The 26,921-nt window shown below is 42.5% G+C and overlaps 1 pseudogene; it reads right to left on the bottom strand.

Annotated features, from left to right (window-relative positions):
- Positions 1-1,353: 1,353 nt before the first annotated feature.
- Positions 1,354-19,656, bottom strand: LOC143722422 (lens fiber major intrinsic protein-like; annotated as a pseudogene).
- Positions 19,657-26,921: the final 7,265 nt, after the last annotated feature.

Here is a 26,921-nt window from a genome sequence, read left to right as displayed (position 1 = left end):
TCAGATAAGATGAGGTACACGTCATGGGTTTCCTGAATGCTCAGTAAGTGTGTTGTGGCATTTATAATTTAAAAATTGCCATTTTAAATTAATTTTAAAACATTTTCTCTTTTTAGATTGCAGCATATGAACACCCAGCTATACCTTTCAATGAATCCACATTGTAGTTGAGAAAGTGAACATGCTAATGTAGCTACCAAAATGTAATTTGACAACAGCTCAAAATAGACAAAGAAAACACATTTTCAAAAGTGATAACAGATAAGTGACATAATTGTGTAAGCAGAGGCCATGCTCGGGAAGTCTCACCCTATAGACAACACACTTAGCTACTCTTCTAATCGCAAAAACGTTATTACATTTTTCAATGTTCTTTTAGATCTGTTGCAGATTTGGGTCTGAGTGCAGCCTGGAGCAATTCATTAGCTCTTTAAATATGAAAAATATACTTGCTGTTCAATATGCCTTCCAATAAATGTATTAGATGTTGTTTATCCGTCTAAGCCTGGTGGCTGAGTGAATGTCTTTCCTACTCTCTTTATTGCGTCCTTCCCATATAGGGGACATACAGGTCAGATTAAGTATGTTTGGTTATATTCAAATATTACTTTATATCTGTGCTTTTCTCAGTGCATGTCAAAGGAGAATATTTTTTCTGTTTCTGTTTTGTGAAGTTTCTTTGTTCTTTTTTATTCACTATATTAGTTTTATTTCAACTAATAACTAATCCCTAGCTCAGAGGGATTTTCATGGCTACATTCTGTATTGCACTGAATTCATTTGAAAGTGCAAGGGAATGACGTTTGCACCAAGAAGCTGTCAGGGTTATGTTGTCATTCCATATTTCCCTCTGTGTTTCTGTTTGTTCCTTTGATTGATTCATCTCACTCCCCTGTTGTTCATTAATTGACTCATTAGTTCCCTTTGTTTGCTCTGTAGGCCTATATGAGCCCTCAATTTAAGTTAGTTAATCTTAGTTCTTAGTTCATTTTGTCCAGTATTGTTTGTGTTAAGTGTGTAGTTTTGACTCCTATTCTCCTGTCTTCTCCTTTGTTATTAAAAGACTGTTTTTTGCTTAACAAGTCTAACAAGTACCAATGGAGCGAGATGCTGTTTTGACCGATCCTGATAACATGGTTTTTAAAAGCTAAGCTCAGAATTACACACCTGCAACCCTACAATCTATGTCAGTAATGGATGGTCTGAGAATGTGCTAATTTGCTTTAGTTAGTAAAAAAGTTAGTAAAAAGAATTAGACGTTCAGTCAGTGATGCCTTAAACAATATTGCATGAGATACAAGGTTTATTTGAATGACTATGATTTTGATTAGATTAGATAATTCTGTATTAGATTTATGACAATTCCATATTGTTCCCTTCCATATTGTTTTCAGGACCTCTGGGCTGCTTTGAAAGATCTTTCCGGAGCACCTCCTTACATTCTGTCACCCAGTCGCCAAGGCAGCTCCAACGAGGATGGAGCACCAGATCATGCAGTAACCAGGCAAGGAGAGAACCAGCACAAGGCCCCAGCCAATACACCTGAACAAGGCCACGTGAGACATGAGCAATGCGTGTTACTTTATCAGTTTGTTCATACAAAATAAATACTTTTCCATTGACTTGTTAAATTATTTAGTTCATATTTTTATCTGTCTGTCTACAGTATGATTTGTTTTTCATCACACAAGATTTGTTTACTCACCCGGTGATTGTGGAAGTTCAATGTCAGCACAGCTGGACCAAATGACCTTGCAGGATTCATTCCACAACCTGTGAAGCCTATCTGCAGATCAAAATACACAACTATGGGTCACCTGCCAAATTCAAACTTCTTGCCAAATCTCTCACTATTTATTTTGGGGCAAACAAGCAGTTAATTTGTGTTACAGAAAAAAATAAAATAATGCAGCCAAGTATGTTCAGCTGTTCATCGACTTGAATTACATGCCATTTCAGTCACATAAAAATGGAGTCAAATTAATAAATTTGACATAACTGTTTCACAGCATGGTGTAAATAAAACAAGGAACACGTAGGAGAATCACTAGAAATTAAGCTCAGGAAACAACTACGTGTAACGTTGTAACCTAAATGAGACCGAACACAGAACAGAAAGAACTCAGGGCTTAAATACACAGCGAGGGTAATTTGTAGCTTGACGGGACCAGTAGAGACACAGGAAACTTGGAGCTCTGTGGGACCAGCAGGGTGGAAGAGTCAGGGAATTTTCTTCTTCCATTTCCTTAAAAAATACAGAGGCCAGCTACAGCTCATTGTAAGCAGTGGGAGTGTGGGCAGGGCTTTCCTTCATGCCCTCGCACTTCACAAGCAGTCCCACGGCGATGCACAATGGTGCCGGCTCTCACACTCTGTGGGGGCTCATGCCCCGGGGCGATGGTTTGCTCAGTCCTCTTGTCTGGCTGTGTAATCGCGGCAGGCTCGGGCTCTCCGTCTGCAGTGGGCTCTGGCGTTAGCTCCATGCTAGGCATGGGAGGCGGCTGGCAGGGGCTCTGGAGCGGGGCTGGTGACGTCCTCCTTTGCTGGGCAGATGGTGAATGGGGACCCGCAGTTCACCAGCTCCCACTCCACAAATTCGGCAAAATCTTCCTGAGGACCAACACCAGGCAGGCATTCGTTTAAGCTGGTTATGAAAAATACGTGAACACAGTGTGTGTTCAGGAAAGTTCATTAAGCGCGGCAGTTGTAGAAATTTCCTGGTGTGGTCCTCGACAGTTTGCTGTTCCTACTCCGTGCAGAGTAGCTGGATGGCCAATAAGTCAATTCTTAAATACTACTCGTTATGAGGGTTTGGTCTTCTGCCACAGTTTGTTGGCTGTAGTAGCGCCATGTTTCCACTGTCAGCAGGGGCGTGTCTAGAAGGGGGGCACGGGGTGGCACTGCCCCCCCTGGAATATGATTGCCCCCCCCCTGGTGCCCCCCCAACATCATTGGGCTAGATTTACTGTCAACCTGACAATGCCCAACGCCATTGGATCAGAGCGCTGTCAATCACTGCTTGATTTGCGATTCGCAAAGCGGAATCACATGTCCGCGTTTTTCAAACAGAAGGAGAGAGAGACACCTCGACACGTCACTGTTTATGGTATATACACACTCAATTACAGTATATATTTTAAAATATCGCACCATATGTTAGTCTGATTACTTTCATGTGTGACTGATCAAGCCAGTAACGTTAGATTAGCTAACGTAACTTCGGCAGATGACTTGTCAGTGTTATTCCGCGGCAGCGCGTCTATATAAATATAAAATAGATACATGGGTCATCCCTGGTATGCAGCTACTTTCCTGTCCTAATGATTTATTTACTCATATTTTCTCTAAAATGAGTCACATATTTATAATAAATGGCTTAAATTGTAGATTTAAGTATTCTTTACCATTTAAACAGAGATAATAATAGACTGATGTCTATGTCTATAAAACACTATTTTGTATTTTACACAATTTTAATTGATGTATGCATTCAATTATATCATGTCCTCAGTGCACAGTAATCAACTTCTGCAAGAAATATAAACAATGAAATGACAAAACCCTCAAAATATTTTTAGTTTTATGTTACAGACTAGGCTAAATTGCCTCTAATCATACATATAAATCATGTGGAAATATAGGTCTTTTTCTTAAAATTTTCTTCAATTGCTGCGTCCCTGAAGTCATCTTCCACCCTGTTAGTATGTACTTTTTTGCCTTCCAAATCCGACTGGAATTTCATTGAGACCATTTTCAAGAAGTGACTTCATTTCTTTTACCTGCTGGAATTCAACTGTACAAACTGAGGTAAGCTTCAACTCTCACTCCTAACTTTGTTTTTAGTTTTTGAAATGTTATCCTGCTTGTCCCACCCTTAAAGTTCCACCCTGTCAGGCTATGTTATGGAGAATGTTTGTCCTATCAAAAAAAATGTAAAAACAAATCCGACATAGTTATACAAGTTCTGTTCATCTGTAGGTTAGCTAGTTAAATGTTGATCACTCAAAGAGCTATGGCTAACTTAGCTCAGAATTTTCCACCCTGTTAGATCTATAAACTTAACAGGGTGGAATGTGAAACATTCTATTCATCAAATTTTTTTTTGCTTGTTTCAAGAAGAAAAAAATAATCTAAGATGGCATAAGGGACATATACTATCCAAGAAAAGGTCATTATTGTTTAACATTTACATTATTAACATGTGATAATAACTATGTATATGTCCCTAACAGGGTGGAATATTTTTATGGACAGTGTCTGAACAATCTACCAATAATTATTATTAGAGTCTCTGAGCTTGACCAATATGTGTTCCTTATAGTTAAACATGTCACTATTTTGATAGAATGCTAAAAACATGAAAATCATGTCATTTTTTCCCCAACACTTATGAAGCCAAAATGTCACTGCATATCAGGAATGACCCACATATTACTTTATCTTTTGTTTTAAAGACTAAAGGCACTATAATATTTTTCCTAAAAAAGCAGAGCCGTGGTAAACATTAAAATGTGAGAACTCTGCATGCAACTCTGTGTAATTTATACTGAATGGGTTTTTGTTTATTTTTACACCGCAACAGGACATCCAAGGTTTCTTTAAGAAGAAACCATGTCAGAGACAGATTTCATGCAGAGAACGTACGCCGACACACAAACACACACACACATTCAATGTTTGTGTTGAGAATAAAGCATGTTAAATGACTAATTAATGCCTAGGTGATGTTTTTTATTTATTAGAACAAAACCGTGTGGTCCAATCCATGTAAAATACAAAATGATTTTCAGGCTCTTGTTCAGTGCCAGATTTAATACCATCTATATTAGGTCACTGAGCATTGCAAAGATTTTTTAAAATCGTCCTTAATATTTTCTAAACAAGTATTTATTTCCATTTGAATTTCCTGATTTCCCATGGGCCCCCCCCTGCTGGATCTTGGTCCCCCCTGTGCCCCCCCATTTATAAAATCCTGGAATCGCCCCTGACTGTCAGGGCCAAAGCGAGCGTACTAGTGCGTGCCAGGGCCAGTCATATTCACACTGTCACTTCTGGGGCTTGATTGCCCTTATGAAAAAGAAGTATACGTCAAGTTAATTTTATGAAGTATACTTAAGTAATGTTCAAGTATATTTTTAAGTATAATTATGTAGTAAGTATACTAATGTCAATATGTACTAGTAGTAAACTTGTGAGTGTACTATTTTAATACCGCTTGGGACTAAATTGGCCCACTTTTAGCATATAAAAGTATATGTTTAAGTGTACTATAAGTGTAACATTAGTAAACTTTAAATGCACAACTAGTTCATAATTACGTTTTTCATTTGTACTGCAAGTGAACTTGTGGGTATACTGGTAGTTTACTATTTTAAAACTTGTAGCAAATTTTTTGATTATGAAAGTACACTTTGAAGTATACTCTCAGTAAACTACTAGTTTAGTTGTTTTATACTACAAGTTTTCATTAAGTGAACTTAACATCATACTTGTAGTTTACTAATTATATATTATTTTTGCTCTTTTAGTGTACTCTCAGTAAACTACTAGTTTAGTAGTTTTATACTGCAAGAATACTTGCACGGTTTCTTTTAGTACTCTCAGTAAACTAGTTTAGTAGTTTTATACTACAAGTTTTCTGTAAGTGAACTTAAAGGACAAGTTCGGTATTTTACACTTAAAGACCTGTTTTAAGATCGTTTCTGATGAAATAGAACGGTTAAGATTGACTCAACTCCATTGACTTAAGTCAGGACAAAAACTACAATAAAACCTGTTGGAAAGCATCTTTTGCAGCGATTTTTGTGTGAGCATATCAATGAACACCCCAGACCACTCGGTGAGTTCCCTTTCAAGGGAACTTCGAGCTGCGTCAAACGCTGCGGGAACGCCCCTGCGTTGTGCGTCATGAAGCACGTATGGAATCAGCCCAATGGAGAGATGAAACGTCATAGGCGGGTGACGTCATCGACCAGGAAACTATAAAGCACCCCAAAAACACAAGCGCATTAGCTTCTGTGCTTTCAGTCGCGCTACATGTGAATCTGTCCCTGTGTGATATTGTCTGTCTTACATACCCTGCACCACACAAACAATTTATCCCTATATATATATATATTGAGAGATTATGGCGGACGAACAGCAGTTTAGAAAGTGTGTTCCTCCCTGCTCGCGTTATTTAACGAGCGGGGATACACATGATCTTTGTGTTGTTTGTTTGGGAGTTCAGCATGCCCAGTTTGCTCTCGAGGGAGCAGACTGTGAGCATTGCGAGCGTTTGCCGTTAAGGACGCTCCGCTCCCGCCGATCGCTCTTTGAGGAGAGCGGTTCGGTGCGCGCTCCCCGCGGTTCGGGTCCCGCTTCTGCCGAGGCAGAGCGGCGGCGCTTATCGTGGGGATCGCAGATGGATCTCACAGCGGGGTTTGAGACGGGCTCTGCCTTATCTCTCCCTTCACCTGTGAGATCCAGTACCTCAGTCCCGGGTTCGGAAGCACGCGCTGCGGTTTCTTCCGCTCGGGCTGAGGCACCAATGCTGCAGCTATCCAGTTCTGAGGAACTTGATGTTGTTAGTGTTGAGGGAGATGTGGAGGATTCGCCACCCCACACTCCTGAGAGTGATGAGCTTATGGAGGTGTTAACAAGAGCTGTTGAAAAACTTAATATTGAATGGCCAGTGACTAGACAGGAGTCTGTTTCTAAATCAAAGTTGGATGAGAGATTTTTGCCGTCACGTGTGCAGCCTCCACGCCGGTGCCTGCCGTTTTTCCATGATCTCCACACCGAGGTGTCGAAATCATGGAGAAAACCGGTGTCATATAGAGTGTTTAGTCCCCAGACTTCAACATACGCTAATATTATGGGAGCCAAGGCTCATGGTTATGGTGCTTTGCCTCGTGTGGAAGAGACGCTTGCGAGCCATCTCTCCCCCGAAGCAGCATCATCTTTTAAGGCACCGGCATTACCCACCAAGCCTTTAAGAAACACTTCGGCTTTGGTGGGTAAAGCATATTCGGCAACAGGTCAGGCTGTGTCATGTCTGCATACTATGTCAATCTTGCAGGCATACCAGGCTGATCTGCTAAGGGACATGAGTGAGAGTGAGGAGGTCAGTACTGACGTAGTTCGCGAACTGCGTCAGGCTGCTGATTTATCCCTGCGTGCCACCAGAGAATCGGCCAAATTAATGGGTCGTTCTATGGCAGCTCTGGTGGCCGCAGAAAGACATTTGTGGTTAAATCAGACTAATATTAAAGAGAGAGAAAAAGCTTTTCTTTTAGATGCTCCTCTTTCTCCCATGGGGTTGTTTGGTGATGCTGTGAATTCAGTTATCGATAAATTCCAAGAAGAAAAGAAACAAACTGCAGCTTTTAAAAAGTTTCTTCCCCTTAAAGTTCATGTCCCTGGGGCTGCTGGGCGGGAGCAGCCCCGGCCGTCTTCGAGCTCATCACATAGAGCGCAGCAGAGGCAGAGTGTCGCGTCTCGTGCTCCCCCTGCTGGACAGTGGGCTCAGCCGCGACACTCTCAGCCGAAGCCTTCTCCCAGTAGAACTGATCTGAGGACAGTTATATTGGCTAAGAAGGCTTCGGCTAAGAAGAAGTCCTGACGCCAAGCCGTTCAGGATGCTGAGGGTGGTCCCCACCGAGGCGGAAAGGTGTTCACCTCTTTTTACGGTGCCCATTCCTCCTCGGTGCCCTCAGGGGCTCGTTCTGCCAACCCCGCCTTTATGCCGGGGCACAGACGATCCCAGCGAGCGCTTTCCCGAGGGACGCTCGCTCCCTCTGAGGAGGGTCTCAGAGCGGTCAGACCAGTTGTTCCCTGCCGGTGCGCCGTTACAGGGCGCTGCGTCTGCTGCTCAAGTTACACCAGAGGCCAGTCTCGAGAGGCTGGTACCCTTAGTAGAATTTCTGGCAGAGTGGAAAAGCCTTCCAAAAATATCTCATTGGGTCCTGCAGACAGTAGAAAAGGGTTATGCTATCCAGTTCAGGTGTCGTCCACCAAAATTCAGAGGGGTTCTGCACACAGTGGTGGGCCCCGAGCAGGCTCTGGTATTGGAACAAGAGGTGAAAACGCTCCTTCAAAAAGAGGCTATAGAACGGGTTCCTCCTCCCAGTTTGGAGTCAGGTTATTACAGCCGATATTTCATCGTTCCAAAGAAGGATGGGGGGTTGCGTCCAATTTTAGACCTGCGCATATTGAATCGCTCGGTAGGGAAGCTAAAATTCAAGATGCTCACTATCAAGCAGATCGTGTCTCAAATCAGGTCCGAGGACTGGTTTGTCACGATAGATCTGAAGGACGCATACTTCCATGTGTCCATCCTTCCACAACACAGGAAGTTCCTGAGGTTCGCCTTCGGGGGCGAGGCGTACCAGTACAGGGTTCTTCCGTTTGGCCTAGCTTTATCTCCCCGCACTTTCACGAAATGCATGGATGCAGCACTAGTGCCTCTGAGGCTTCAGGGCATTCGTATTCTCAATTACATCGACGATTGGTTGATTTTAGCTCAGACCGAGCAGATGGCGGTTCGGCATCGAGATGTCGTCCTCGCTCATATCAGAAAGTTGGGGTTGAGGCTGAACGCAAAGAAAAGTGTATTATCTCCTTCCCAGAAGACCACTTTTCTGGGTGTCGTTTGGGATTCGGTATCGATGCGGGCGCGACTCTCTCCGACCCGCATCGCTTCGATTCTCTCAGCTGTGAAACAAGTGAAGCTAGGCCAGCTACTCACTGTCAAGCAGTTTCAGAGACTGTTGGGTCTGATGGCAGCAGCGTCCAACGTTATACCTTGCGGCCTGTTGAGACCGCTACAGTGGTGGCTCAGGACCAAGGGATTCTCCCCGAGGGGAAATCCGCTCCGCACGTTCAAAGTCACGCGGCGCTGCCTTCGTGCTCTGGTCATGTGGAGAGAAACTTGGTTCCTATCCAAAGGTCCTGTGCTGGGGGCTCTTTGTCGTCGCATAACGCTAACGACGGATGCTTCCCTCACAGGGTGGGGGGCGGTCATGAGTGGTCGCCCAGCCCAAGGTCTGTGGCAGGATCATCATCTTTCGTGGCACATAAATTGTCTAGAGATGTTGGCTGTGTTTCAGGCTCTGAAACACTTCCTAACAGACCTGAGAGGCCATCATGTGTTAGTTCAATCAGACAACACGTCGGTGGTCTCTTATATAAATCATCAGGGGGGCCTGCGGTCTCGCCGGCTTTACAAGTTGGCCCGTCAGATCCTCCTGTGGTCCCAAGGGAAGCTACTATCTCTGAGAGCAATGTATCTCCCTGGGTATTTGAATGTGGTAGCAGACTCCCTGTCGAGGCAGGGGCCGAGGCCAGGGGAATGGAGACTCCACCCCGAGGTGGTGGAGCTCCTTTGGTTGAGTTTCGGTCGCGCCAAGGTGGACCTATTCGCTTCCAAGGAGACCACTCATTGTCATCGGTGGTTCTCCATCACTCTTCCAGCCCCCCTGGGGTTGGATGCTATGGTGCAGCCGTGGCCGAGGTCACGTCTGTACGCCTTTCCCCCGATTGCTCTGTTACCAGGAGTTCTGGAGAGGGTCCGCCGGGACGGGGTCAGTCTACTACTAGTAGCCCCGTTCTGGCCGGCCCGAGTATGGTTTGCGGACCTGATTTCTCTCCTGGACGGTTCTCCTTTGGAGCTCCCGGTCAGGAGGGATCTACTCTCCCAGGCGGGGGGCACGATACTTCACCCCCGCCCAGAATTGTGGAAACTGTGGGCTTGGCCTCTGAGGGGGCCCAGCTCATAGACTCCGGTCTCTCAACCGAGGTTGTTGAGACCATTCTTAACTCCAGAGCTCCATCCACGAGGAAGCTTTATGCCTTGAAGTGGAAACTTTTCACTTCTTGGTGTGGAGAACACCTGCAGGACCCAGTTAACTGCCCAGTGGGTGCAGTGCTGGAATTCCTGCAGGAGCGCTTCTCCACAGGGTTATCCCCCTCCACACTAAAGGTGTATGTGGCGGCACTAGCTGCTTACCACGTCCCTTTCAGTGGAGTTTCTCTTGGGAGACACCCGCTTATAACTCGTTTCCTCCGTGGCACTTTGAGGCTGAGGCCAGCAGTTCGTACGAGGGTGCCGACTTGGGATCTGGCCATTGTATTAGAAGGTCTTTCCCTAGCTCCTTTTGAACCTATCGAAGAAGTTCCCGAGAAGTTTCTCACTTTTAAGACTATCTTTTTGCTTGCTATCTCTTCACTAAAAAGAATCGGAGATTTGCAGGCTCTGTCGGTTTCACCCTCGTGCCTGGAATTTGCACCTGGCATGGTTAAAGCTTTTCTGCATCCTAGACCAGGTTACGTTCCTAAGGTTCCTACTAATATTGTTAGACCTACGGTTCTGCAGGCTTTCTGTCCTCCTCCATTTATGTCATCGGACCAGGAGAAACTTAATTCACTCTGCCCTGTTAGGGCATTAGACGCTTATGTCCACAGAGCTGCCCTGTGGAGGAAATCAGAACAACTTTTTGTATGTTTCGGGCCACCCAGGAAAGGGTGTCCGGCGTCTAAACAGAGAATGAGCAAGTGGGTGGTTGAGGCTATCTCACTTGCTTATGAGTCGGCTGGCCAGCCTTCACCTTTGGTTGTCCGAGCTCACTCTACCAGGAGTATGGCTGCTTCTAAAGCTCTTTTGTCGGGGGTTTCCCTGAGTGATGTTTGTGATGCGGCTGGATGGTCTTCACCGCATACTTTTATTAAGTTCTATGACCTAGACTTAAGCTCTACCCCTGGGGCACAGGTGCTCTCGTCCTCTGTGCGCTAGTCTCACATGACGGTCATTTGGTCCTATGGCGACGTGGGTATTCGCGTTCCCGCAGCGTTTGACGCAGCTCGAAGTTCCCTTGAAAGGGAACGTCTCGGTTACGTATGTAACCCTAGTTCCCTGATAGGGAACGAGACGCTGCATCGCTCCGCCATACTCCCGGCACTCCCGTTAGCGCTTCCTTCAAGCCTATCAGAAGCTAATGCGCTTGTGTTTTTGGGGTGCTTTATAGTTTCCTGGTCGATGACGTCACCCGCCTATGACGTTTCATCTCTCCATTGGGCTGATTCCATACGTGCTTCATGACGCACAACGCAGGGGCGTTCCCGCAGCGTTTGACGCAGCGTCTCGTTCCCTATCAGGGAACTAGGGTTACATACGTAACCGAGACGTTTCACGTCTTTGTAAACTAAAGTTTAATGCGTTTTATGAATGATTGTTCCAGTGCCCCTATGAAACCATTTTGTAGGTGGGGGTGGGGTGCTAATACAGAAACCGAAAATTCTCGGGACAGCAGCATTTGTCCAAATTTCAATCTTAATTTTCTATTTCAACAGAAAAGATCTTAAAACAGGACTGTAAAATACCAAACTTGTCCTTTAACATTATACTTATAGTTTACTATTTATATATTATTTTTGCACTTCCAGTAAGCCTATTCTATTATGTTCAAATGTTATTTTTTATACTTGAAAAATACCTTTAACTGTGTCACGCCCGGCTTGGCCAGGTGTGGGCAATTAAGCCTGTATTGCCTACTGTTGATGTTCTGTGTCACTTTTAGGTGGAGCTGTTGCGGTGGGTGGGTCGTGCCATGCTAATTGGTGGACTGATGAGGGAGTGGATAAAATCATTACCTTCCAGCTGGCTGGGGCTTTTCCTGCTATTTCGGCTTGACAATGAGGGGATGGCGTCGGTCGGCGCTCCTTGCCAGCTTTCTTTTTGTTATGCTTCCCATTTACTGTTCTTTGTAAATCATGCCTAACCAGCACTTTAACTATAAACACTATAAACCAGTCCCCTATGTCAACTCTACCTTGAGCCAAGTGGGCTTGACAAACTGTACTTTAATTTTAAAAAACATTTTATTAGCTTCATGCATCCTTTTTTATCAACACTTGAATGTTGGTAAGTTTCATTAAGAAAGGCAACATTTTAAACAAAAAAAGTTGAAAATCTTATTTCTATCAAAGACTACGCCTTGATCAGATTCAGAATGATGATCAAAACACAGATGGAGTAGATCGAGTTCATCAACACTACTAATGCTTGCACAGTCCTATAGTTCATCCTGGGTCGACATTTCATTTCAGTAACATTGGGCAGTTTTCATCAAAAAACAAAAATTATGTGTGCGTCCCAATTCGCATACTATCCGTCCTAAATAGTATTCGAAAATAGAATTAGTACGTCCCAAATGGTAGTATGTTGAAATGAGTGTTCCAAAGAGACCCGGATGGTCTACTATATCCGGTCAGAATCCGAAGTGCAGATCGATGCACACTCTAACGCCTGATATTGCCCACAACCCATCGCGCGTAGGACGAGGATTCGGTTAGAACTACAAACACGAGTGAAAAAAACAAACAAACTACAGACATGGAGGACACGCGAGTCCGGCGGTTATGTAGAGGTTTAGTAAAGGGGGTTGAGTGATTAATTATCAGTATCTTACCTGACGAAAATTTATTTATTCAATGTTGTCTACATTTTATTGCATCTGCAGCAGCATTGTGAACTTTTGTAAAGATACGTTTAGCCATTAACTTTTAAATGCATCATTACATTCAAATTGCAAACACATGAGGAGAGTCTCCGCATGAAAGACCCGCGACTGGCAGGTGAACGTGCAACAACATTTCTCTCCGAAACGGTAAGAAATTATATTAGATTGAATGGAGGATTTAAACTGTGACGAGATGATTGACAGGGCAGTTTACGGTGACAGGATGCACACGATAGAGCTGTCCGTTGAAGATGACGACGTAGTATGTCCAAAAGCTTGCCTACTATTTTGCTACACACTCAAAAGTATGCACTTTTTCTTCACAAAAAGAGTACATACTTTAAGGGCGTAGTATAAGTAGGCGAATTGGGACGCAGCATATGACTTAAAAATTACCACTGTTTTACTTTTATGCACCAGTGAGCATTCAGTTCACTTGAAAGTTTGTATCATGAACGTGAGTTTCATTTTATTCAAAACTTTAAATAAAGTCTGAAGTATTCTCACCTGCCATCCTTACCGCCATGAGATGACCAAGGGTGACCGACAGGCCAATGACTGCAGGGGCCACAGAGGAAAAGGCTGATTTGGGATGAGTGGCAGCCTGGACACACAGCACTAGCTGGAATGTAACAGCCATCTCCACTAACACAGCCTGATACAGATATACCCCCGGGGCCACCTGAAGGAGGGTAAGTGGAGTTTTATCTATTATTGTTGGACACTATCTGTCTTTTCAGACTGACTCTATCTCCTTTCCTCATTCACTCCAATTACTTGACAAACTATAAACTCTCGCTCTCTGTCCCTCCATCCATTTGTACTCATTTTGCTTTTTCCTCACTTTCTCTGATACACACATAAACCACCTTTCCCTTGCTCATTCTTATTTTGATAATTTCTTGCCATTTCCTTCTCCTCAGTGATTACCCGACCTGTCTTTCTATTATGATGCATCTGTATTTATGTTTACTATTACAAACTTTTTGACAGATCTGTATTGTACCAAAAAGAACACAAAAAAGAGAATACAGTAGTGTTCCACTTTGATAAGTGCAAGATGTAGCAGATGTAATTTCATGCTGAACAGGAACAATACAGAATGTAGTGTGGTTTCTTACATTTCTACCCTATCAGATTTCTACATTATGTATTTTTTTCATTAACAACCATCAACGGATAATCAAAATTGAAAGCAGATTTAGCTCATTAGAGAATTAAAAGTATAACACTTTGCATGTCACAATGAAATTAAGAATAATTTGCAAGAAATCATTAAATTAGATTGTGGAATAAATGAGAATGGCTTAATAGCTTGGCAATTACCCAGAGTTAACATTATAATTGTGAATAAAAGCCCTCATTTTATCGAGCAAGCGCATTAACTATAGACACAGAAATGTTTTAGATAAATCTAAATTGGTTTCGTCGAGATTTTCACAGGTCTCTTATTAAACCAAATGCAATTCATTAAGATACATTTAATTTTGATTCTGACAAAGTTGAACACAGAGATGAGAAGATCCAGATGACAGAAATCAGAGGATCCGAAACACAGAGATAAGATGATCGACAGAACAAATACATCAAAAGATGCAGAACAAGACATCAGTAAAATATATACGTCAGACAATCCAGAAAAGACATCAGAAGATAGAGAAAGCAGACGATCCAGAACAAAGACATCAGAAAATACAGAATCAGACAATCCAGAATACAGATATCATAAGATACAGAGCGCAGATATCAGAAGTTATAGAAATCAGATGATCCCGAATACAGATAATAATAAGATACAGAGCGCAGATATCAGAAGTTACAGAAATCAGACGATCCAGAACAAAGACATCAGAAGATACAGAAACCAGAAAACCAGGACACCAGGAGAATCTTATAGACCTATAACCTAGGAGAAACCTGTAAGATCAGAAACCTCTCACCTCAGTAACTCCCAGGTTGCTCCTTAGGGCAATCGGTGTAATGCCTAACAGCAAAGCACAGGCGCTGAGGGCACCAAGCAGCTGGGCTCCCACCAACAGGACAGCCCGCCAGGGACTCACCCTTAAGCCTGCGACCAATGCCAGGGTAACCACTGGGTTGAGGTGAACCTCACCGAGGCAGACACGGGCCAGGGCTAGCGATACTCCAAAGGCAAAAGAAACATGCAGTGGGTCGATTGAGCTTTCCGGAGAAGAGTCCAGCGTCGGAAAGGGTTCGTCTGTAATGGAGTCCCAGGACAGATGCCTAGCATGTGGCCACAGCACGACAGAAGAGAGGCTGATGAAGAGGAAAAAAATAGTTCCCAAAAACTCACAGAACATGTCACGTAAAAACAAGCCAGTCTATACATCCCTCAGGATCAAACTGAATGTGGACATGGGTTTTATGGTGCTTCTTCTTTTTCTCTTCTTCTACAACTTTGATCAGTTTGTACTGTTCCACGTATAAGATCTCCAATAGCAATTAATTTTGAATTTGCAGTTCTGATTCTAGATCTTGAAGAGACATCAGCATGATGAGAATTTTCTATTTAAATTGCTCAAATTCACACCCACGTCGTTCTATACGTAGCATTCAGCACGGGACCCTGTGACGTCTACAGTTGGATCCCTCAGCTTTCACCCTGCCTTCTTTTGTCCACTGGCCTGATCTTTCCTGAACACTGTTATAGAAAAGGCTTTATCAGGTGCTAAGTGAAGAACCAGGAACTGCTTTCAGACTCTCTCCATATGCTAAATGTCTCCATTCCAGCCTCAATTGGATTTTCTTATCAAAAACCAGCAATCCTCTCTCTGGGGTTTCACCTGCCAGAGGGGCTAAGGTTGAGGGTCTGACTTGATTCAGTCCCTTTATTTGAAAAAGCTCTCATGTATTCCTCTGAGGTAGTCATGACTGAAAGGGATTAAGATGTGTCAAATATCCAACATTTTACCCAGCAAGTGTTAAGACGAAGAAAGATTAGATCGTTGTAGGGGGTTAAAAAACAAAGCAAACTTTTGTGCTTTCACACTGAGCTGGACAACCCCAAATACAAACAAAACTCAATTTTAAATCACAAAATTAAAGCATGAGAGTTCTACTCTAAGGGATGTGGTCCATGGCTTTACCTGCTCATGCTTTCAGTGGCAAGCTCTCTCAAAGTGACTGAGAAGAAAGAGTGGAAACGAAAACTCTTGCGATAACATGGCTGACCACAACAATGGCTGCACAGTTTGAGACTGAGCTTCTTTGACATTCTATAGAGGTCACAGTATGAATGTAGGATCAGGATAAGGTTGATATGAGTGAAACATGATTCGGAACTATAAGGTTACCTTTTTAGGGGCGAACAGCTAGCTCTTCTGCATATGATGAGGCTTTTGACGGAAGGACACTTGGAGGACTCAATGTATGGAGAGAGGGAGCAGCTCATAGCCTTTCTTTGTGAAAAAGACATGAAAATGGTTAGTCTATATAATGCATTAGTTTGAAATCAATGTATCATTAACTAATATATAGTATAGGATATATATCACAACATCCTGTAGCTGAATGCACTCAAAACAATAGAGATGATTGTGGAGAAACTTCCCAGCTCTCCCCCCACTCACCATCATGAGCAGCAACAGTGAAGTTATCCAGGTTGCTGGGCACTAACCATCATTCAGGACCAGAAATGGAACACTCATATAGGCTCCATTGTGAAAAAGGCCCAGCAGAGTTTGTATTTCCTTCGCCGGCTGAGGAAATTCAACCTGCAACAGGAGTTGCTGATGCAGTTCTACTCTACAGTCATAGAGTCTGTCCTCTTCACTTCTGTAACTGTCTGGTTTAGCTCTGCAACCATTACAGACCTCAGAAGACCCATCTCCAAGAACTGTACTCATTCAGAGTGAGTAAAAGGGCTGTCAAAATCACTCTGAACCCCTCACACCCAGGCCACTTCCTCATTGAACGATTATCGTCTGTCCGGCGCTACATAGCACCGAGCACCAGCCAGGCACAAGAAAAGTTTCTTTTCTTTGGCCATCTAGCTCATGAACAGTTAAATGACCCCACTGGGCAATAAACTGCAATACACAACACTATTTATACTTATATTTATTTAGCATACCATACCTCTTATTCACATTCCCTTGCATTGCATATAACATACCTGTACATACAGATATTGTCTATTTTTTATTTTGTGCATTTTTATGTATTTATTTTATTCACTTATTTTAATTTGATTATCTGTCTTGTCGCTGTCATTCTAATTTGACAATCCCACTAAGCCATATCGCGATTTTAGTTTTATTTCAAATCATTGTGTAGCCCTAATTGTCAATACTGACATTACAAAATCACATTGTTTATATATTCATAGACGTTAAGATTCTGTGGGAATGAGATAAAAGTAAAAACCTCTGGAGCAGGAATGATGTCTTTTGCCTTTGTGCTTTACAAGTAGGTTAGAACGGTTGACCCACAACTATAAAGGGTCGAGAAATGTGAAACTCTTTGCTAATATTTGGAAAAAAAGCAATGATATAAAATCCACCAGTGTAGACAGCAGTGGCAGCTACAGGAAAATATTTCTAGGTAGGGCTGTGCCACATCCAACAATTTTAGCAAACATCCCAGTATGATTTAACAGAAGGAAAACATATTTAGACTTAAAACATATTTTGAAGGCTTGAAACGCATTTTAAATAAAGATTATTGCGTTCACATGTTCAGGATTAAGATTGATGTTAATTCTAACAAAACTGTATTTTCTATGTGGTAAAATAAAAAATACTTTTTGATTTTCAGAATTCACAATTAATGTATACAGTGCAACAACAAAAAGATTTTTATTTATTTTTATAAATTTAAATAAATGGAAGGTTTAGTGTAAGTTCTGCCAGGAAGACTCAACTGTTATGTCACTTTCTCATCTAACCAATCGTGTTCTGATACTCGTAGTATAAAAGATCGGTACTTACACATGTCTGCGTTTGCAGATGCTGACGACAACATTCACCTCCATCCTCCCCACCACCACTAGGATGGTCCCTTCCCATACCTTCAAGGGAATCGGCTGCGCTTTCGTCTTCAGGCAGGAAGGCGGATTCCGTTACCCTCGGATTGCGAGTTACGGACGGGCCTACACCAAAGAACTTTATATCACAATACTTGCTGGCTGGGCTGTTAATAAATTTATGATTTGTTACGTCATTTTGCCTCAGGAGTCTTTCTGGCAGAACTGCAAGTCAAGCTGCAATACCAAACAGGACAACATGCAGATGCCAACAGACCATGCCAGCCATTTTAACCTTACTGCATATAGCTGCACACAGCAGAACCTACCTAAGAGTCTACCTTCGACATCCCTTTGTGAAATTTAAAGGGGAACTATTATGCCCCTTTATACAAACTGTAATATAAGTCTCAGGTGTCCCCAGAATTCGTCTGTGAAGATCAGCTCAAAATACCCCACAGATAATTTCTTATACCATGTTGTAAATGCCAATTCATCAAATGCAGACTTCAGAATCTCGGCAGAAGTAGTAGGTCATCTGGGGACTGTTCTCCTACTGTTTTTCAAATTCTATGTACACAAAATATACTACTATTTTGGTATACTGTTTTTCACTCTATATAGTAGGGAAGAATTCGAGTTTGGACGGAGAGACTGTTTCAGATTTATGGGGAAAATAACAAACGGAGTGGATGGATATTTACCACAATAGGGTGGTTGTGAACACACACTGCGGACACATCATTTTGTTAAAAAACTAAATAAAAGTGAATTTCGCATAATAGCAAATATCTGACATTGACCAGAGAAATAAGGTACACAAATGAGACCAATGACTCAAAATATTTTTAGTTGATATCCAAGAGAAAAAGGCTGTCTAGGTCTTTAAGGTCAAAGCCGTATTAAGATTCCAGTTCAATATTCTCGTCTCAGTAGGTTGATGGCATCTTATCTCACAACCTCAGTCTGTGGTTTTAGCCGGCTCTCAGATTTATGTTCATTTTGTTCAGTCTCTCCCCTGGACAGGCTTGGGTTTATATTCATTGTCCATCCTCAACCTGTGGCCATCTGTAAATCGTTTCTGAGCTTCTGCAGAGCCTCAGAACCATGCAGGTACTAAATCTAATCAGGCCACCCCTCCTGCATTTGAAGATTACATTTGGTCACCCCACCAGCACAAGGGCTTTGTTGTTCTAAGAAGTTCAGAAGAGTATCACTTTGAATTGGATTCCACTGGAGGATTTTTTAAATTTATTCAGGCCTCAGGGGTTTCACATCAGTTTCTGTTCTTTTAGTGAAATTTCTCTGGGAGCAGAAGTCATTGCACTTTTCTCGCTGACTTGCATATCATGTCAAGCGCTGCTGTTCAATTCACACTAAAGAGCAAATCAAGTATACATTTTTTTTTTTATTAAAAAGTTTTCTTATTGTGAATCACATTGCTTAAGCCAATTTGTGAATATACTGTAGCAGGAGAATAAGGAGCATGAATAAAAAAAGTTTCTAGGCAATTTGGTCCTTTGAAAGATATATGTCTCTAGCCTAGTCTGTCTTTAAACGACATCCGATATAATTACCTGCAACTTCAACCGTCTGTATGTATTATTAATGACAAATCTAATAAGACTAAATCTAAAACTGTCAAATTTTTGATGAGGTGAAAAGGTTTCTGAAGTTATGTGATTTCAGCCCTAATGGAGGCATACATTTCAGCGAGTCAATTTAGCAAGAGTTTTCTGACTGATTACATATTTTTAATGAATGAGGTGGGCGCAGTCAATGGATAACCAGTTCCTATTTCATTTTAGACCTCTTTTATTCAAAGGACAGTGAAAAGGTGACAGGATGTTACTGGGGAACCTGAATAGATATAACACATTTTGCCTTTATTATTTGAGCTAAACATACTTAATTGTCAAACTGAATTGCTTAAATCTGTCCCCTAAAATTCACAAAAAACTCAGCAATACAGACTCATCCTATAAACCTGTCCTTCACTCAAGTGTTTCATTCATCATCAATGCATTGAATACCCCACAGAGGTCAGTTAACGCTGGGCAAAGCGCCTCCCCGCACAAATCTCTAACTTCCCATAATCGAAGGCGATGACACATCCATTTTCACGCCCCGTCTTCCAGTCTGCTTCTCACCGGCTAAGGTGAAGCTGTGTGTCATGATCATCCAGCTGATAGCTGTGGTCTGTTGACTGCTAGCTGACCTTGAGTCATTGTAACACTCAGTGGAATCCAAACTTCAAACTAGGGCTGTAGTTACCTGTATATAAGTAGCAGTCATGATTTTTGACTTTTGGACCTGCAATTACATTTCCTAAAGACTGTCAAAGATTGTGTGTTTCTACAAAGTTCTGTCGTGAAACTCATGGCTCAGGCTGATAGGTCCTTAAGTCAATCTGCTTGCAATCATATCTTTCTCTATAGGGCACAGCTTGATGTATCAGTAGCCAATGAGCTCGCTGCGCAACCTTTAAGTACTTAGTCAGCATTAACTGTAGCAGTTGCAGCTTTCAGAAACCCTCCCTCTTCCCCAGCTCCACCTCTAAAGATCTGCTATGGGTTATTAATGTATGCTATTTTGTACAGCAGCAGCATGTCTTACTTGCTCACAGCAGTGTGCCATAGCAGAAGCAAGACTTACTTGCTCCGCAGCATTGTCACATTGTCATATGCCATATTGTCATATGCCATACCATGCCAAACACTCAGAAATACAGTTAAGTGAACCACAAACTAATGTTCAAAAGTTTGGGGTCAGTAAGATAAAAAAAAATAAAGATTAAAAAAATAAAGAAATTAATACGTTTGTTCAGATTTATGTGATTTTGAAGTTTTATTTCACAAAATTATTGCTGTTATTACTATATTTGTGGTCAAGTAAATGCAGTTCTGGTTGAGCATAAGAGATTTAAAAAATCTTACCAAACCTACCCTTACTCTTTACATGTAAAAGGCTTTTAACCATTTCAATGCAAAAGCATAAATATTGTCAAAAGCCTGATATATATTTTTAGCTCTTCCAAAGGCACTGCTGTTGAAACATGCCATTTGTCTTTGATAGCCATAAATGCAGACCTTTGCTAGAGAGTAGAGATTTATTCAATAATAAAATGACAGTCAGTGAAGTAGGACTCAAGGGCACACAGAAATATTACCTTTCAGGAGTTATAAAAGACAAAAGAAGTAAAGTTATTGATTTGAAAGTTTACTGCAAAAGTCAGATATTAAACATCAAAAGCATTCTTGATTATGAGCATCATCCTCTTTTAAAACATGTTCAACGTGCTCCACTTGTTTTTTAACATTCTCTCACTAGATGGCAACATTACAATGTAACAGTTGCTCTCTACAGAAATTAGACAGTAGTTCCAAATCCCTCATTTACCCAGTAATGCTAGCATGTCAGATTTGTGTAAAGATGTATTAAATATATTTTAAACCTCCAGTGATATAATTCATGAATTGCATGAACATGATATTAATGGCAGGGTAGAGGAGTAATGTGGGCAGGCCACTCTGCGACACTTGTGAGTTATTTTACCCACTCTCATTTATCTATTTATCTGGCTATGAACAATATTGCACACAGAGGTTTAGAGTGCTCCTCCTCCGTCAGCACCTTTGAAAGAGCATATTTCAATGTGGCAGGGAAGCTGATATTTTAAATACCATGGCAACATTTATGTCATTTTGTGTTGAGCCTAATGAAAATCAGTGTGACACTAATCTGATAAACCAGGGGGATACAAAATATTTGCAAGCAGTCTTATCAGGGTTCATTACATGATAACTCATTTATATATTTCTTTGTATCTTACAAGAAAGGCAGTGCAAGGAAGTAAACAAAAACACAAAAGGTGTTTGGTCTGACATTGTGAGATATTCTATTGGTTTCATACAACAGATTCACTGCACTGGCAAATAAAAATCAAGTTCTGTCCGCTTGTCGTTCGACAACCCCTGATGTTTACTGCATGATAACTGCTTGAAAGAACCGAGATCTGGGAGTAACCAGCTCTGCTCTCAGGAAGCTGCAACCCAAGCCATAACTACTTAACACTTCTGACCATAAGATAAAAGGCTTCAAACTCCAAACTTCTAAAATGTCATTGCAAACAAGCAAAGAAAAAAAAGGGTAAAAAACCCTGCAAAAATAGTGACTGTTTAAAAACAGGTTTCTCAAACCCTCCTTCTGTAATAATAATGCCACATCTTACAAAGCTCTCTGGGAAATTAACAAACAAATAGCTATGACTTTCTGTATCAAAATGTACATTTTGGCTTATGTAGTGCAGTTATTTGGACCTTTGAAAAAGCTTCCCCACTAAGAAACTGAAGTATGTTCATCCCAAGGCAGCCCTTACACTGTACATTTGACAATTCGGTTGCATGAGACAAAGCTCAAGATATCAAACAAAACCATGAAAAACACTGACAAAATGCACACACTAAGTTTTGCATTTCTGCAACATTCCAAAATGCATTTCTGCATCACTCTGAAGAAAGAAAAATATATTATAATTTTATAATATTTACATTATTAAAATATATTATAAAAATATATACATTCTTTTATTGGGAACATTGACATTTTCTATTCACTAAACATGCTGAGAAATGTGAAACATTACAGGTCAAATCCTTTTAAGACTGCTACATTTGATTTAAAAAAGTCAGCAATGGTGTCAATAGTCAATGGGTGTGTTGTGTGACGCTGGCATGCTGGGAAGTTCAAATTTTAAACAGATTTTGTTTTGTTTTTTGCCATAACTGTTGCTATAACACATTTCAGAGTGGTTTAGCCCATTTTTAGTGAAATGCTTATTAGTTACAGCCAGGGGTTAAATTGGGATTTATTATGTGGGGGTGCTCTCCCTAGGGGGGTCCGGGGGCATGCCCCCCCGGGATTTTTTTTTTGAAAAATAAACCATTAAATAGCACTTTCTGGAGAGTTTTGTGCAAAGAAATGGAGAAATTGAGTATTACATGATATGTGAAAAACTGCAAGGTTACGAGCATTTACTTTGCAACAGGTATTAGGACATTTAGCATTTACATTACTGCTAATCAGTCATCACTTGATTACACGTTGTAATACCTTGTTATGATATATTGACCCATACAATGTGCCAAACATAATGTGCCACATGGAGAGACAGTGCAGCATATGACAGTAGCAACAGCTGAGAAGATTTGGGTCTGTGGTGACCAGGTCCACCTCATACAAACTTCCTTCTCCCATTCTCTCTCTTTACTACGACAACACACACACACACACACACACACACACACACACACACACACACACACACACACACACACACACACACACACACACACACACACATAAAAAGGCAAAGTTTTGATTTCTGGCTCCAGTGGTTGCCTCATTACACAACCCACGTAAAGTTGATAATTCCGCGAATAACTGCAATTGCAGATTTCGAACAGAGATGGCGAAAACTGCGGACTGCAGCTTTAAGATATAAAAATGATGATAACACTGGTTAGTTTTACAATCAACATTTGAATTTATTTGTGTTTTACCTTTGTAATTTAATTTTGATTTTACATTTCATTTCATACACATTCTTAAAAACAGTACAGAGAACACACATCTATAACTCATCACTCATCTATAACTTCATTACTTCCCACAATGGCTGGTATGCAAACACCTCAGTATTAGTTGGAGAATAAATGCTTGATTTAATTTTCATTAACCACAGAGCTTGGTAGCTAAAAGTAACTTAGGTCTAGCAAGTCTTACATTTCTGTAATTCACACAGATCAAATACAAATATGCTGACTGAATAGATTGCTAGTTTATTTTAAGTAGCCAGCTAACGTTAAATTATCAATTCTCTTGGCAGTTTGCTGATAATCCAGTATCTGAAGTAAAATGCTCAAAACATCTCCTGAGAAAAATCACATGGTCAACCTAGTCCTGGTTATTTAATTTTGATTTAGTCTTATTTTTCTTACCTTGTCATTCAAGGCCAGGGCACTTTTTTGACATTTCTGGAACATCCACATCCCGCGCAACCACGGTCTCCCAGGAACATTCATTATTGCTGCGTACATTTATCCGTGTCAGATGCGCATGCGCGAGCGGTGCGCGATCATGGTCGACTGACAACGAGATTAAGCAGCTGAACAAAAATACGGCCGTGTTCCGATTTTTCTCATCTCAGCTCCACCGAGACAAAATAGACATGCCATTTCAAAAATCTTTCATTTATTGTCAGAAATATGTTTTCAAAAGCATCACTTTCATCAAATTGTATGTGACATAATTTCCAGTAGGCAACTGACTGCAAACGAGCAGGCTTATGTGCCGGGGCTGAGCCCCGGAGAGCCCCGGCCCAATTTAACCACTGGTTACAGCAATTGTAGCAATTTTGCTACAGTGGGTCTTTGAGGGTTATGTTGGCAATTGCAAAAAGTATTTTAGGTCTTAGTGTACAAATACAGCTATAATTGTAAAAAAAAAAAAAAAGTCAGCTGCCCAAGTTTTTGGATGCAGCCTTTGCATCAGACGTTCAGCCAGCGGTCTGTGGACATGACATCTGAGGCTGAGTGTTATATGGATGGAAGGTGAACCCAGGCGCAGACAGCAGATGCAATGAACACAGGATTTATTGATACAAAAACAGGAAAACAAAACCCACGAGGGGGCAAACAAGACAGGGTAGAACACTCCAGACTAAGACAGGAACAAAATAAAGACACGAACAGACACTTCTTGAATAACTGACTTCTCCATGAAATACTCACTGTTAGAAACACACACGTCAAACAATGAACCGACCCAGGACAGCAAACACAAGGGGATTATATGGGGAACACTAATGACGAGGACAGGTGAAACTGACTAGACAATAATGACAAGACGAGGATAACAAGGGGGCGGGGTGACGTAACGAGACACCACAAGCACATGGCACAAAACACAAGACCATGTGCTTGCACACAAAACATGGGTCTGTCATGATCCTGCCTCAAGACTAGAGAAATGAAATGACAAGAGGGCAGAATCATGACAGAACCCCCACCTTAAGGAGCGGCTACCAGACGCTCCAAAAGAGGACATCAAACACGAGACATGACAGACTGGGAAACAGACACAAACCAACAAAACATGACAAATAAAAGCAACGGCATACAAGAATATACAATAATGGGGTCCGGGTGAAACATCAGAAACAATAAACTCGGAAGGGGAGGCGGAGGAAACACAAAGTCCTTAGGGGGTAGTCCAGGGGGAACATGTGCACAGGGATTCTTAGGTCCGCGGGACGAGGATGGGGAACGAGGAATCCGAGCAGACTTGGAAGGGGGCACACAAGGAGGTGACTTAGGGGATACAGTTCGTGGCTGAACAGGGACAGGAGGTACAGTGGGCGACGGAGCGGGGATAGTGACAGGGAAAACTGAGGGTGACGAAACAAGTCTCTTGATCGGGGAAACAGCAGGTAAGGGAACAGAACACATAACCGGGGGTGTAGCGGGTGACTGAGGAGTGGAAGCCAAACTCACTGAATCAGACTCGGTGATCAAAAAGTCAGACTCTGGATCTGCGCTCTCAGAAGCGGATTCGGAAACCAAACTCCTTGAGTCGGACACGGAAACAAAGCTCTTTGCGGTAGCATGAGGAGCAACGCTCACCGGGACAGGATCGGGTCCAGCGCTCACTGGGACAGGATCAGGTGCAGCACTCACCGGGGCAGGATCGAGTGAAGCGCTCAACGGGAAAAGATCGGGTGCAGCGTTCACCGGGACAGGATAGACAGGGGGTTCAAGGATCTTGAGAAGACGGGACAGGTATTCAGACAGGGTCTTGGCCGCAATGTTTATGGGCATCTCCTGATGCGCCGAAACTGCCTGCACAATCCTCTCTGCGGCAAGATCGGCCGCAACTCTCGGAGAAGAGGGCTCCGAGGCAGCGCTTGCTGAGGCGGGTTCTGGAACAGCGCTCTCAGTCACCGAATCGGGCATTGTGGCTCCTGCAGCAGCTCCAGGAACAGCTCTCACAGAAGCCGTAACAGGTCGAGAACTCACTGCGGGCACATGGGAAGGTTGAGACGGAGAGCGAGAAGATCCCTTCCTTCTCTTCTTCCTCCTGGGACGAGAAGCAGAGGCCATGAGTGAGTCAGTGCTCGGTTGAGGAACCATTGCCGGGTCCGTGACAGGCGGCAGAGGAACGGTCCTCTCAGGCTGGATTGACTCCGAAGCGGACGCCTCTGACGGGGATTCCCATGAGATCCGCCTCCCTCGTTTTCCACGGAGATCAAAAGGGACGGACGGAGCTTTAGGAGTCGTGGAAGCGTCAACCGGGCTTCCAAACATCGCGACCCCTATCCGGAGACCTTCAGGGATAACCGACAGTCGAGCAGGAGGTGAAGTTCCTGTAACACTCTGCAGCTCCCGCTGTGACAGAGCGTCCACCATGCTGTGGAACGGGCGGCTGACCAGTTTCTCACGCTCAGCGAGAGGGGGAGGAGCGTTGAGACCCGCGATGAGGTAGCATTTCCTCAGGCTGTCCGGCAGGAAGAACCCTCTTTCCTCCACAAGCCGGACATACTCTCTCAGGGTTAACCTACCCTGAGGAGGGAAAGGAAGCTTGCCCTCCCGGCTGTCGGCGACGACCGACTGCCACCACCGCTCGGGGTCTGAAGACTGCGGGGTTGTGTAGATCGACACGCTGTCCGCAGGGTTCCCTTCTGGTCGGTTCATTCTGTTATATGGATGGAAGGTGAACCCAGGCGCAGACAGCAGATGCAATGAACACAGGATTTATTGATACAAAAACAGGAAAACAAAACCCACGAGGGGGCAAACAAGACAGGGTAGAACACTCCAGACTAAGACAGGAACAAAATAAAGACACGAACAGACACTTCTTGAATAACTGACTTCTCCATGAAATACTCACTGTTAGAAACACACACGTCAAACAATGAACCGACCCAGGACAGCAAACACAAGGGGATTATATGGGGAACACTAATGACGAGGACAGGTGAAACTGACTAGACAATAATGACAAGACGAGGATAACAAGGGGGCGGGGTGACGTAACGAGACACCACAAGCACATGGCACAAAACACAAGACCATGTGCTTGCACACAAAACATGGGTCTGTCATGATCCTGCCTCAAGACTAGAGAAATGAAATGACAAGAGGGCAGAATCATGACACTGAGACTACAAATGTCCTCACTGCAGACTGTAGCACAGTGACATCATTTTGACGTCATGCATTTCTTAACTGGGTGAAGGCACTCATGCTTTACTTCTCATGCGCGTTGATTTTGCTGCATTTGTTACTTTAGCGTTTTTATAATTATTATTATTTTTTTTTACATTTTATTACTTTAGCTTCCATGGTTTTGACCATTTCAAATGTCTCTGTAAAAATATT

Source organism: Siphateles boraxobius, unplaced genomic scaffold, assembly GCF_051911475.1.
Source record: "Siphateles boraxobius isolate OS27281-9 unplaced genomic scaffold, OSU_SipBor_1 66, whole genome shotgun sequence".
Classification (NCBI taxonomy): Eukaryota; Metazoa; Chordata; class Actinopteri; order Cypriniformes; family Leuciscidae; genus Siphateles; species Siphateles boraxobius.
The sequence above is the reverse complement of the archived record's forward strand: the minus strand, read 5'-3'. Positions and strand labels throughout refer to the sequence as shown.